The sequence below is a fragment of the Panthera onca genome, chromosome B1 (genome assembly GCF_046562875.1).
Source record: "Panthera onca isolate mPanOnc1 chromosome B1, mPanOnc1 haplotype 2, whole genome shotgun sequence".
Classification (NCBI taxonomy): domain Eukaryota; kingdom Metazoa; phylum Chordata; class Mammalia; order Carnivora; family Felidae; genus Panthera; species Panthera onca.
This window is the reverse complement of record NC_138342.1, coordinates 36,799,470-36,813,074: the sequence shown is the minus strand read 5'-3', so window position 1 is coordinate 36,813,074 and position 13,605 is coordinate 36,799,470.

Genomic DNA, 13,605 nt, shown 5'->3' with positions numbered 1-13,605 from the left:
GCATTACAAGTATGCTCTTGAAGGCTGGAGGAGACTGGGGAGACTTCTCCATAAATCCACAGTATTGGTTCTCAGTGTTTTGCTTGAACAACCGGATGATGGGAAACGATATCTGTTATCTACCAACCAAGATACCTTTCTCAGGAAGGTATACTCCAAAGGGCTCTTTGCTGAGTGGCAAGATGGGTGTGGGGACACAGTCTCAACTACTCTCCATAGCAAACGAGAAAGATTACCCTGTGGGTTGGGAGGGGAAGTTACGAGATCGATGACCTTAGTGGCTTGAAGAACGGGACACTGAGTGAGATTGTTTGTGCAGATTGTAATACTCCTCCATGAAGAAAACCTTCAGTAAAATGCAAATCGCTCTGTCACACAGTAGGCTATGGCCAGGGCTGTCGCACTACAATGACAAATAGAACTCATGCTTCAGTACAAATTAGAGTAAATATGTGTAACTGTGATAGGTCAAGAATTCCCTTCTGTGAGCCCTTGAATGCTGACATGGTCCAGCATTCTAGTTTAAAGGAACATAAAATGTCTGGGCTTTTCTGACCTGTCTGATTCCTCCTTCCATGTCACACGCTGAGCTCATCCAATTATTGGTGTGCCTCCCTGAGGAACAATGAGGGGCAGTGAGGGACTGTATGCACTCTATTTTTTTTTATTCTTAACTGTAGACACCTTGAATTGCTTTTCACGAAGTGAAAGTAATGAGTCAAATCTAAGTCACCTCTCGCCAGGATCCTCAAACCTGCAATTGCCTTTGTGGCCTGCCCTACTTTACCCTTACATTGGACACTCTCTAGAGAAATATAAACTTTGTGTCTCTGTTTCAGGTGTTGAGGTGTTTTTAGGATACAAATAAGGATGCAGCTGGTGACGGTCAAAATGTGGAGCGGAGCACCAAGTAAGGTGAGTAGAGCATATCAGCAGTATTTCCAAAGCCCATAGAAATACAGAAATAATAAGTAAATCTACAGGAAGAACTAAGGAAGACCGTACTTACTAAACTACCATAATGAAAACTATAGAGAAACAAAATATGGAGAAGTATACAAATTATAGAGACCTCTGTACTCAACACTCTACACTCAAACTCTGAACAAACTATAGAGAAAACTACAGGGAAACAAAGAAAAGTGTGCTTACAATTTAACTCTGTCCCATCTGAGAGAAGCGTACAAAAAAAAGATGAAGCAGGAGGAGGGTTATTCATTATGTTGAGGTATGTTTTATTAAGAGGTTTTATCATCTGTTTGGTTGAGAGGTTTTCCCATTAACGGATGTTGATTTTTGTCAAATGCTATTTCTGAATCCTTTGAGATGATCATAAGGTTTTTCTCCTTTATTTTGGTAATGTGGTGTACCACATTGATTCATTTGTGGATGTTGAACCATCCTTGCATCCACAGAATATATCTCACTTGATCATGGTGTACGATCCTTTTAATGTATTGTTGAATTTGGTTTGCTACAACCTTGTTGAGGATTTTTCATCTTTGTTCATCGGGGATATTGGCCTATACTTTCCCTTTACGTGGTATCAGGGCAATTCTGGCTTCATAAAATGAATTGAAAGAGTTTTCTATTTTTTGAAAGAGTTTGAGAAGGATTGGTTTTAATTATTTTTTGAATATTTGGTAGAATTCACCAGTGAAGCCATCTGGTCCTGTACTGTTGTCTGTTGGGAGCTTTTTGATAACTGATTCAATCTTGTTACTAGTAGTTGGTCTGTTCAGATTTTCTATTTCATCATGATTTAGTCTTGGTAAGATGCTTGTTTCTAGGAATTTATTCATTTTTTTTCCTGGGTCACCCACTTGGTGACATATAATTGTTTATTGTGGTCTCTTAATAATTCCTTGTAATTATGTAGGACCAATTGTAACATCTCTTCTTTCATTTCTGATTTTATTTATTTGAGCCCACTCTCTTTTTTTCCTGTTGAGTCTAGCTAAGTTTTTGTTTTTTTGTTTTTGGTTTTGTTTTTAAGAACCAGCTCTTAGTTTCATTGATCTTTCCTGTTGTCTTTTTAGTCTTTATTTCATTTATTTCTGTTCTAATCTTTGTAATTGTCTTCTTTCTACTAACTTTGGGCTTTGTTAGTTCTTCTTTTTCTGGTTCCATGAGGTGTGAGGTTAGGCTCTTTATCTGACTTTTCTTATTCCTTCAGGTAGGCATATATTGGTGTTGACTTCCTCTTAGAACTGGTTTCGCTGTGTCTTATCACTTTTGGTATGTTATATTTCCATTTTTGTCTCAAGGCATTTTTTAATTTCTATTTTGATTTTTTCTTTGACTTATTTGGTTGTTCAGCAGCATGTTGTTTGATCTCCACATATTTGTGAATTTTCTAGTTTTCTCTGCGTAATTTATTTCTAGTTCCATACGTTGTAGTTGGAAAAGATACTTGATATGATTTCAATCCTATTACATTTATTAAGAATTGTTTTATGGGGCTTCTGGGTGGCTCAGTCAGTTAAGCGTCCAACTTCAGTTCAGGTCATGATCTCACTATTCATGAGTTCAAGCCCTGCATTGGGCTCTCAGAGCCTGGAGCCTGCTTCAGATTCTGTCTCCCTCTCTCTCTGCCCCTTACCTGCTTGCTCTCTGTCTCTCTGTCTCTTTCAAAAATAAATAAACATTAAAAACATTAAAAATAAGAAAAGAATTGTTTTATGGCCTAACATAAAACCTATTTGGAAAATGTTCCAAATGTGCTTGAGAAGAATGTGTATTCTGTTGATTTTGGGTGAAATGTTCTGTATCTGTTAAGTCTATCTGCTCTAATGTGTTATTTAGGGTCAATGTTTCTTTATTGATTTTCTGTCTGGATGATCTATCCATTGATATAAGTGAAATGTTTACGTCCCCTACTATTATTATATTGCTGTCTATTTTTTCCTTTAGGTCTGTTAATATTTGATTTATATATTTAGGTGCTCCTATTTTGGGTGCATAAATTTTACTAATGTCATGGCTTCTTCTTTTTTTTTTAACGTTTATTTATTTATTTTGAGAGAGAGAGAGAGGGAGAGCAAGCAGGAGGGGGGCTCATTGAAAGAGAGAGAACCCTAAGCTGATGTGGGGCTCAGCCTCACAACTGTGAGGTCATGACCTGAGCTGAAATCAAGTCAGATGCTTAACCAACTGAGTCACCCAGGCGCCCGTAATATCATGTCTTCTTATTAGACTGACTCCTTCATTATATAAAGCCATTTTTTGTGTCTCATTGCAGACTTTGTTTTAAAATCTATTTTATCTGATGTAAGTCTAACCATTCCAGTGTTTTTTTGGTTATTTTGCAAATGGTTTGTTTCCATTTGCATGGAAAAAATATTTTCCATTCCTTCACTTTCAGTCTGTGTATGTTCATACATCTAAAACAAATCTTTTGTAGGAAACATATAGATGAGGTTTTCTTATCCATTCAGCACTCTATGTCTTTTGTTAGAGATTCAACTTCATTTACATTTAAAGTGATTATTGATAGGTGTCTACTTATCGCCATTTTGTTCATTGTTTTCTGGCTGTTTTTGTAGTTTCTCTCTTCCTTTCTCTCTTCTCTTGCTTTCTTCCTTTGTTGTTTGATCACTTTCTTTAGTGGTATGCTTATATTCCTTTCTCTTTATTTATAATGTACTTACTATAGGTTTTTGCTTTGTGGTTACTCCAAGGCTTACATATATAGCAACTTATTTCTATAACAGTATTTTAAGTTGATAACAACTTATGTTTAATCTCATTGTAAAGCTCAACATTATTATTCCCCTTCACCTTTTGTTTTTGATGTCACATTTTATACCTTTTTATCTTGTGTATCACTTAAATTATTGTAATCATAAGTTATTTTTACTACATTTGTCTTTTAATAAAGCCAGTAGGCTTTATGAGTAGTTAATCCACTACCTTTATTATTTACCTTTCAGTAGGATTTATTCTTTCCTGTGTGTTCTTGTTGCTAATTAGCATCTTTTATTTTCAGTTTAAAGACTTCTTAATTAAAATATTATCCAACATTATGTCAATATACTTTCTGGAAGAAAATGCAGCATAGAAAATCGGTTGAAAGGAAGCTCACAAGTTTTCAAAGTAAGAACATAACATATTCCCTTTCATTTATTTATTTTAATGCCAAGGGGTGCCTGAGTGGCTCAGTCAGTTAAGTGTCTGACTTCGACTCAGGTCATGATCTCGTGGTTTGTGAGTTCAAGCCCTACATCAGGCTCTGTGCCGAAGCTTTGAGCCTGGAGCCTGTGTCCAATTCTGTGTCTCCCTCTCTCACTGCCCCTTTTGCTTGTGCTCTCTCTCTCTCTGTCTCTCAAAAAATAAATAAACATTAAAAAATCATTAGCAGAGCAACAATAAATAAATAATTTGGTTGTTCTTTACTTCCACTTTTTTTTCAACATAAAATAAAATAATTAGTATTTTAAACATCCATGACCCTGCATATTACCAAACTAAGCTCCTAAAATTTTTTAGCTAACTTGATAAAATGAGGAGTTATAAGAAGTAAACCCAGGGTGAGTGAAGTGATTAGGACAAGAATCACTGGGAATATTAGATTTGTCTCCATTCTAAAAGAGCTCTTGGGGATTCTTCTGTACAATATAGGGGTAGGAAAAGTTGATTGGAACTCCAGTGGAGAGTTAGACCCTGTGAGTTCTCTTGTAATTTATGATTATTTCATTTTGAGACAAATTTGAGTAAAAAGTAAATTCCAAGTTCAATGAGTGCATCAATCCATTCGTAACTTGATTTACATTTAATGACAATTTTCATTGTCACTTAGACTATGATCAGTGTTAGTAGAGACATTTGTTGATATTTGAAAATCAAAATTCAATCTTATCTTTGAACAAGTGAAAAATGATGAAAAAGCCAACGTTATATAATATCTTAATTATTGTGCCTTTAGTTTTGTTAGTTTTTATTTGTATATAAGTGCAAATAAAGAATTACCAAATAATTCCATAAAGTTTATTAACCAAAATAGCAATACCTCCTTCCTCTTCCCACCAATACTCTTTAAAAGCAATCATTTTCAACTCGCAGGGGACTTATAACCTTCACTTAGTTACTTTCCATTTATACAATTTATTAAATTTCCACCATGGAAGATAAGAAAGATTTCAGCTCGATTGAAACACCACTGCTCACTGCTAACAGTGCAACTCTCATATCTATATTCTTTTAATATAGTTAATTTATAATTTTGATCAAACTAAGTATTACTGTTTACATAAATATTACTATGCTGAAGCTAGTGGGAGTTTATTTGTCTAATACAATATAATTACTTTTCCCCACAACTTTGTATTGTCATTGGTATTAAAATTTTTCTTGTTTTGTTTGCTTATACTTAAAAAATACTTATCACTAATTCATCCATAAACTGTTCTCCAGTTGTTTACACTCTTTCTTGTGTAAACCAAACAATAGCCATAAGCTTTGGATACTCTACCATTATTATCCTCTCTTTCAAATGCCCCTAAGCTACCAGTTTGGACCCATCATACTCCAGAAATGCTGCATGGAACTTACTTATTTTCCATCACAATCAACCAGAGAATTCTCAACCATCTCTCAGTGAGATCACCTGTTTCTTAGATCCGATGTCTTTTACTTGGTTGGGTTGTGTTCCTTTTTTTTTTTTTTTTTTCCCCTTCTCCTTGAATCACCTATTCCACCAGATTCCTGAGAAAATGTGCAAGAGAGACAAGTTTTTAAACCATGATCTGAAAATACCCTTAATCCAGCCTCACACTTGGTTGAAAACATGGTTAGGTATAGACTTCTAGGTCTTTCAAAAGTTAAAAGCATTTTATTAATTAATTCTAACTCCTGATGGCATTATTAATACACCCAATGCAGTTTTTATTTTTATTCTCTCAGTAATGTATTTATTTTATTTTTTATTTTGTTTTTATTCTCAAAAGTATATCCTTTCCACAATTTCTGAAGGTTCATTAAAATATGCTTTGGGATGGATATATTTATATATTTGAATAGTCTGAAGCACTTTAGGGGAATTTTCCAATGAAATGCATTTACTTAATTTTCAGAATATTTTGAAGTATTTGTTGATATTTTCTTCTATTCCATTTTACCCTGTTACTTCTGTATTTCTTTGCCTTATATTTTGCTGTATTTTTTGAGATTAAAAACATTATAATTTTATCAAATTTTTGTAAGTATATGTATATGTGTGTCTTGAGTGTTTATATATATTTTTTTCAAGAGCTTTTATTTGTTTCCTGATGATTTATTCCTTCCACTATATTGAATAATTAATATATTTTTTTCATTTTAGTAAATCAACATCATAAAAAGATTTACCATGAAAAGCATTATTCTTCCACTTCTCACTTATGTATCCAGTTCTCAACCATAAAAATCAGCACTTTCATAAACTTTACAGATTTTTATACAAATTAACTTAAAATGTTCTTTTCTTCTTTTTGACACAAAAAATGGAATATTACCTTTTTCTCTGCCTTTCTCACCTAATATTTGGATGCCTTTTTTTTGTGTACAGTTCATAGAAATCTCCTTCATTCCTTTTTATGTATAATCATTTATTTTATGAGTTCTCTCTTGATAGGCATTTGATTAATTCCCATTTCTTATTCTGACAGTAATGCTACATTGAATAACCATGTTTATAGGCCATTTAATGTGTGGGAAAATATACGCTTCATGCATGAGCAAACATAAGTTCTCCAAAGTGCAATTTCAAGATCAAATGTTATACAAATTTGTAATTCTGAAAGATAGTTTCTAAAGCTGCACACCATCATCAGTTTTTGACTTTGTTAATTAAACAGGTGAAAAAATATTCCAGTGTATGTTTAATAAATATATTTTTCTCATGATGAAGGAAGATTTTTTTAATGTTTAAGAGACATTTGTATTTCATTTTCTTTTTTTTTAATATTTATTCATTTTTGAGGAGGAGAGAGGGTGGGGGCAGAGGGGCAGAGAGAGACACACACACACACACACAGAAACCAAAGCAGGCTCTAGGATCTGAGCTATCAGCACAAGAGCCTGATGCGGGTCTCGAACCCAGGAGCCACGAGATCATGACCTGAGCCAAAGTCGGAGGCTTAACCAACTGAGCCCTCCAGGTGCCCCTGTATTTCCTTTTCTATGAACTGTTTATGTTCTTTGCCAAATTTATATTTTGCTTTTTGCTTATTTCTTATCAGTCTACAGATTTTTATACCTATACATTAAATAATTTTTTTGTCTCTGATAGATTTTCAGGTTTGAAAACATTTTTCTCATAGTTCTGGGAGTTGGAAGTCTGAGATCAGGGTGCCAGTGGGGTATAGTTCTGGTGAGAACCCTCTTCCTGGCTTGCAGATGGCTGCCTTCTTATGATATCCTCACATTGGGGAAAGAATGAGAGAACTTCCTGGGGTGTCTTTATATGGACTGTCATCTCATTCAGGAGGACTGAATCTTCATGGCCTATTCACCTCCTATTCATCAGGAGGGTTTAAACATAAGAATTTTGTGCAAATGCCAACACTCAGTTTGTAATAGCCCATCCTGGCCCCTCAAAATTCATTCTCTTCTCACATACAAAATACATTCATTCCGTCCCAACAACCCCAAGAGATTTAACTCATTCCAGCATCACTCTAAAGGTTAAACTCCAAAGTTTCACCTAAATATCATCTAAAACAGATATGGGTGAGATTTGAGGTATGATTCATCTTGAAAGAAGTTTTCTCTCCAGCTCTGAACCTGTGAAATCACACAAGTTACGTGCTTCCAAAATACCCAAAATGGTGGGACAGCCATAGGACAGACATTCCCATTCCAAAAGGGAGAGATTAAAAAAAAAAAAAAAAAGGAAGGAGTGACAGGTGCCAGGTAAGTGTAAAACATCACAAAGCAAATTCCATTATATCTGAAAGCTGGGGAATAATCTTCTTTCACCTATTTCTCTTCCCTTTAGGACCTTTGGGTTGCAGACCCATCTTCAGGACCAGCTGGGGTGGAGGTCCCACCTTTGGGGCCCATTGAGGGGATTGATCTGCCCCTAGAGCTCACACTCCCAGGGCTTTGCCAGGGGACCCTGCCTCAACTTGGATCAGCTGCTGAGATAGGATCTGTTAGGGTTTGCCACTGTAAAGTTACTCTTTTCCCTTTTCCAAGCTGTACTCATTGAAAGGTTGTCATTATGCATGGCCATGATGGAATAGGGAGCTATTTTCCACCTGTCTTAGTTCAGGCTGCTGTAGCAAATTAGCATAGACTCAGTGGCTTAAGCAACCATGGAAACTTATTTCTTGAGGCTCTGGGGTCTGGATGTTGGAGATCAGGGTGCCTGCATGGTCAGGTTCTAGTGAGATTCACCTTTCAAGTTGCAGGTTGCTGACTTTTTATTGTATTCCATCATGGCAGGAAGAGTTAGCTACCTCTTTGGTTTCTTCTCTTAAGGACATTAATCTTATTTATGAAGGCTTCACCTTCACGTTCTTATCACATCCTGAAGGCCTAACCTCCAAATATCATTGCGTTGGGTTAGGGTGTTGACATATAATTTTGATAAGGGGGACACAAACATCCAGTCCATAATACTACCTCCTTATAAGTGTGTATCTACAAAAATTATTAAGATTTCTTTTGCATGGGAAACTTTTCATGATGTTTTTAATCCTCATGAATAACTTTAAAAAATGTTTTGTTCTATGTAGTTCTCTATTTTTTTAAATTTTTTAAATATTTATTTATTTTTTAAGAGAGAAAGACAGACACAAGTGTGGGAGGGGCAGAAAGAGAGAGAGACACAGAATCTGAAGCAAGCTCCAGGCTCTGAGCTGTCAGCATAGAGCCTGACGCCGGGCTCGAAGTCATAAACTGAGAGATCCTTGAGCTGAAGTTGGACGCTTAACTGACTGAGCCACCCAGGTGCCCCTGTAGTTCTCTATTTTTAAGCATAGACGATTTGCTTTTTTTTTTTTTAAGTTTATTTATTTTGAGTGACAGAGAGAGAAAGAGTACAGATGGGGCAGAGAGAGAGAGAGAGAGAGAGAGAGAGAGAATCCTAACAGGCTCTGCACTGTGGGGCTCGAATTCACAAACTGTGAGATCATGACCGGAGCTGAAGTCAAATGCTGAACCGACTGAGCCATGTAGGTGCCCCAGAAGATTTTCTTTTAAATATGGTGATCCTTGGTTGTCTGCTAATAAGTAAGGGCTGGGAATAAAAACTAAAAACTAATAATAAACTTTCTGTATGGGGATGAGGCATATTGGCTATCAGCTTCACTGTTTAGTGTTGCCTGGCTAGATAACTCTATGTCGGTATCATCAGGGTTTTGTTGTTGTTGTTTGCTTATTTATATGATACTTTGGGGTGGACACATTCTGCAGTCAATAATACATTTACAGTCTCCTACTGAGAGGGTATAAGGAAACTTGGCTACCAGCTTAGTGAGTTTCTGAGCTGAGGATCTGAGGAAAGTTTGGGATAGAGGTGGCATTGTCTCTGGGGATGACTCAGCCCTTAGAGTACAGACAAGTTTTCATTAACTCCTGTGAGACTCTAATCCTCAGTCCTTAACTGTGCTATCTCTAAGGCGGGGATCTCTTACTCTGCTTTGCATTAGGCAAATGAGATCGGGGGGATTCTAACTGCTTCTCTCCTCACCCTTATTTTCCATCTCTTATGTAAACCTGAGGCACATGTGAATTTAACTATGAAGCAAATATCAGTCAAAAGATCTACCTTTATTCTTATTTCCAGAAGCACCTGGCTTCTGGAATCCTGAGCCTTTCATTTGTTTTGATTTATAAATCAGGTTGCTTTTCTTTTTTCTTTCATTTCTCCCAAACTGGCTTAGGATTCAACTTTCTTAGTAATATCTGCGGGCTTCCTTTGCTTTGAGACTCTAAACTGCTGTTGCTACATGTTTTTGATTTCTTGGTCTTAGGGAGTTTATGATTTTAAAAATTCATTTACTTTTTTTTTTGTTGTTGTTTTTTTTTTAGTGGAGCTTGGGAAACAGATGAAAGTAAATGCATGAGTAAAATTTCTTACCTGTGATGAGCTAAGTTTTATCTTCATAGTGATATAATGAGTTGAGAATATTATTCTCCATCAATGTTTCATAGTATCTTTCTAAATGCTGTCAGTAAAGGGGAGGGGAGGGAACATGGAGATGTGGTCTCCTACAGCTAACCTGGAGTGAGGTAGTCTTACCAGTCATTAAAAGCTGAAGCATGGGAGGCTATATTCAGTCAGGAGACCATGGATGAAGGCTCTTTAGGGCTAGGAAGAGGCTGGAGCTTTGATGAGAGCAGAGAGCAGCAAGACAAGAGAGAACAATGGGAGTGAAGAAACTAGAGGTTAGAAAAAGTTGAGTGAAATTTAAAAAAAAAAAAGTTTTTTTAATGTTTATTCATTTTTGAGAGAGAGAGGGAGACACAGACTCTGAAGTAGGCTCCAGGCTCTGAGCTGTCAGCACAGAGCCCGACGCAGGGTTCGAACCCACGAACTGTGAGACCATGACCTGAGCTGAAGTCAGACACACAACCGACTGAGCCACCCAGGCGCCCCAGGTCAAATTTTAATAGTTGTCATGAGTTGGGACAATGGGGAGAAGATGTAGATCAGTGTTTATAAATACTTTCTGTGATTTTATCTTGTTGTTGTTGTTGTTGTTGTTTTTTTAATTTTAAAGAGAAAGAGCATGCAGAGTAGAGAGGCAGAGGGAAAGAGGGAGAATCTTAAGCAGGCTCCATGGTCTGTACAGAGCTTGATGCAGGACTCGATTCCATGACCCATGGATCACGATGTGAGCTGAAATCAAGAGTCAGATGCTCAAGTGACTTAGCTACACAGGTGCCCCTTTTTTTGATTTTTAGATGTACAATTTCCTTTTTAGTGTCCCCAGGATTTAATTAATCAGCATTAATTATGTTTGCTGTTCTTCTTGGAGTCATATTTATGTTTCTTTTTATGTGACTTTGTTGAGGAACTATGCATATTTTCTAATCAAATATGCATGCATTTAAATTATAATACACTTGTTTCTTCCAAAATCATTCTACATAACTTACATTAAAAACACAGACATATTTACATACTACATCTGCAAATACAGAGTAAAATTTAAAAGAGATAATAAGTAGGCAGGAAAAACATGTGGTTGACATTGTAAAATCTCTTTTTGAGGAAAATATGATGTAAGGCAATCTCCCCTTCCCAGGTAAAGGAAAGGAGTACAATGCTCATGGACGTTTTATGGTGAAGAAAGCAACAGACATGTTTCTGAAAAACATAAAAGGAGTTCATGAGGACACCTGGGTGGCACAGTCAGTTAAGCGTCCGACTCTTGATTTTGGTTCAGGTCATGATTTCCCGGTGGTTTGTAAGATCGAGCCCCACGTGGGGCTCTGCACCCAGTGAGGAGGTTACTTGGGATTCTCTCTCTCCTTCCTCTCTGTCCCTTCCCATGCTCATGCACGCATGTGCATGCTCTCTCTTTCAAAGTAAATTAATAAACTTGAAAAAAAAAAAGAATTCATGGACACTATATTAGTTTCCTGTTGGTCTTGTAACAAATTGCCACAAACTTAGTGGCTTAAAACAACACAAATTAATTATCCTAAAGTTCTGGAGGTCGGAAGTCCTAAAATCATGAAGTTGCAAACTTCATTCCTCTGGAGGCTTCAGAGAAGAATCTGTTTCCTTGCCTTTTTCAGCTTCTTAGAGGTTACCTATATTCCTTAGTTTGTGGTCTCATCATTTTCAAAGCTGCAAAGTAGCATCTTCAATCTGTAGTCTCTAACCTCAGTCCTGCTCTTATAAAGACCCTTGTGATTGCATTAGATTCAACCAATAATCCAGGATAATATCCCCATCTGAAGATTTCTAACTTAATTATATTTGCAAAGTTCCTTTTGTCATATAAAGTAATATATTTAGAGTTTTCAGGGCTTAAGGCATCTTTGGTGGAGAGAGAAGGCATTATCCCACACATGGATACATAAAAGGTGAAAAAAAAAAAAAAACAATTCGGTCTAGGGAGTAGGAAGATATAATTTGTATGCGTCCAGGCAAAAAAAAAGTCAAGGACAATAATTCATTTCATCCTTTCAGACATCTGCCCATTTCTTTGCTCATTAATAATATCATTAAATCATAACAAGCAAAGAAGGGAAATGGAAAGCACATGAGAAAAGACAGCACAGTGGCAGGAATGGGCAGTATACGGTTGGACAGGCTGTGTGTGTGTGTGTGTGTGTGTGTGTGTGTATGTTGCATGTGTCTGTTGCATTTTAAGCATGTTATTAGAGACACACAGAGGGTTATAATCTAGGAATGTAGCATTCTGACTATATCTGGTTCTATAGAAATAATTCCACCAACTGTAGAGCAGAATTGTTCTTAGTATTATTTTTGATTTATGTACCACGTTGTAAGATTGGAAATATGCCAAAACAATTTCCCTCTTTCAAATAGGAAGTACAAAAAAGTAAACCAATGAGAAATTTTCCAAAATAACTCTTAGCAAAAACAGTAAGTAAGACATTTTTGAGACTGCATTGAATGAGAGGCTTAGAACTAAGTATGAATGATTTATAAATAATAATTAATCTTATAACCATCATTTGAAAGTACTTATGGCCTAAAGTGCCTTTATTTATAAAGTCATCAAACCACCTCATCATTTAGGATGGGTAATTACTTATATTGTTCTGTGATTTGGCAAATGTGCGAGTGTGGACTGCTTGCTAAGATGAAAACAATATTCAGCAGTGGTTTCCACTGATATAGTGTCTTGCTTTTGAAAGAAATACAGACTATCTTTCACTAAGTTTAATAAAAATTCAGTTATTGAAATGACTATTAGGTTTGTTCCAGTACCCACAAAGAATTTTAAAAAATAAGAGAAGAATATTTACATTTCTGTCTCTTTACATGTTTACAGATAAATATGCGTAAGTACAGACCTTAGTCATGGAGTCGGATGCCCAGCCATGTGTGAGGATAACAGTCCTAAAGGAGGAAGTCAGAAATCACATTTCATCTAACCTTGAAAATCTATGTGCAGAAAACTTGGGGCATCTTACCATTTCTTAGTCAGTTGTCATTCCTGTTTATACTGCAAGCATCTGAATAAATGCAGACTTTTTGGGGGACTCTTTCTCAAAATAGAGAGAACCTATAAATTATTTATGTTATTGTATAATGGTTGCATAACCCAAACTGATCAAACGAAAACATCTTCAGAGTGTGTCAGATGTAAATGAAATTCACCATGCCACATTAACCAATAATCTTACTCTTTTGGCATTTGCTTCGGTATTTAAATATGATGCTTGATATTGCATCCAAAACTGCTGTCAGTATAAGTAGGTAATAAGTCTATATTTGCCATTCTTGGAACATTTCTTACAGGGTTGGTAAACAATCGTGGGTGTTAACTTCCTCCCTTGGTTACATAAAGTTAGATAAAAATACTCTTTTCCTGTATATGTTATTTTTTTCCTCATTTTATTTTCCTCCTCAATAATTAGGACGATGCTATCATCAGTCTGTTCAAAAGAATCTTTATTGTTGTATTTCTCTATGTG